The sequence below is a fragment of the Chelonia mydas genome, chromosome 19 (genome assembly GCF_015237465.2).
Source record: "Chelonia mydas isolate rCheMyd1 chromosome 19, rCheMyd1.pri.v2, whole genome shotgun sequence".
Taxonomy (NCBI): domain Eukaryota; kingdom Metazoa; phylum Chordata; order Testudines; family Cheloniidae; genus Chelonia; species Chelonia mydas.
In genome coordinates this window covers 9,208,588-9,210,233 of record NC_051259.2, presented here as the reverse complement: position 1 = coordinate 9,210,233, position 1,646 = coordinate 9,208,588, and positions in this window count along the sequence as shown.

The following is a 1,646-nucleotide window of genomic DNA, read 5'->3' as shown; positions in this document are numbered from 1 at the left end:
CGCCGGGCCGCCCGCCGCGTCGGCCGGGCTGGGGGCGGCGCCAAAGGGGCCGCGCCCGGCCCGGGACCGGGGGGGGCCCGGGGGCGGTTCCCCCCCGCCGCGGGGTTTTCCCCCAAGGGTCGTTTCCAACCAGTCTCCCTGGGGAGACCCGCGCCTGAGCCCCGCTGCCGCGATCACCCGCCCGGGCGTTACGGGGGGGGCTGGAGAGGACCCTGGGGGCTTTAGGGGCAGGGCTGGGGGGCTGGGCGGCCTAGAGGGGGCTGGGGGGCTTCAGGGGCAGGGCTGGGGGGGCTAGAGTCTCTGGGGGGCTAGAGGGGGCTGGGGGGCTTCAGGGGCAGGGCTGGGGGGCCTAGAGGGGGCTTCAGGGGCAGGGCTGGGGGGGCTAGAGTGTCTGGGGGGGTTGGGGGGCTAGAGGGGGTTGAGGGGCAGGGTTGGGGGGCTAGAGGGGGCTCCAGGGGCGGGGCTAGAAGGGGCTGGGGGGCTTCAGGGGCAGGGTTGGGGGGGCTAGAGGTGTCTGGGGGGCTTCAGGGGCAGGGCTGGGCGGCCTAGAGGGGGCTGGGGGGCTTCAGGGGCAGGGCTGGGGGGGCTAGAGTGTCTGGGGGGGTTGGGGGGCTAGAGGGGGTTGAGGGGTTTCAGGGGCAGGGTTGGGGGGCTAGAGGGGGCTGAGGGGCTCCAGGGGCGGGACTAGAAGGGGCTGGGGGGCTTCAGGGGCAGGGTTGGGGGGCTAGAGGGGGCTGTGGCGCACAGAGACAAGGCCAAAGGCAAGAGCTACATGGGGGAGGGAAGGGAAGCAGGTCGCTGGAAAATCACGTTGGTTTTGGCACTTGAGGCACACTAGCCCGAGAATAACACAACCCAGGGCAGCTATAGCTTCTCTATAGCCCCACCCAGGGACCAGCCCTGTTCCCTCCAGCCTCCCCAGCTAGTCTCCTTGCTCCTTCTTCCCTCTGTGACTGTTTCTCCCCTAGGGTTGCCAGTTTTGGTTGGACATATTCCTGGAAGTTTTATCACATGACACAATCCTTAAGTAAAGATTAATGCTTTAATACCTGGAGACTCCAGGACAATCCTGGCAACCCTGAGGGAGCTGGCTCTGGGATAGGACTATTAACCCCAAGGAAGACAAATCCAAGACCCCTAGGTTTTGTAAGCAAACATAGGCACGCAAAACAGGGGAGGGACTTTGCAAATCCCAACTAGGGTTGTTTTCATATTGCTTTTAAAATGGCAATGAAAGCAGTTTAAACAGCGTTTGAATAACTTAGCACACAACAGCATTCTCTGCTAATGCATGAAAACCAGAATGTGACACTGAGCAAGCTGGATTCCCTGCCCAAAATATATGAAGTGCAAAAAGGGGGACAAGAGATTGGAGTTGTAGAACTCTTTCCATTTTAATGTGCCAGGGTATTAGCAGCACAGCTAAGGAGTTGAGCTAAAATAGGAGTTTTGGTTTTTAGAGTTTCTCTGTTAAATTTCAATAGCAAATACTTACAGAGCAGCAACTTACAAATTTAAACAACCGTAGGTGCCTTATTCAAAAGAAATAAAAAATTTTAAAAAGCAGGAGCTATAAACAGTTTTGCCTCCAAGGGTTTCTATGTTGTCAAGCACTTGTCACTATTTAAAAAAAAAAAATTAACCTT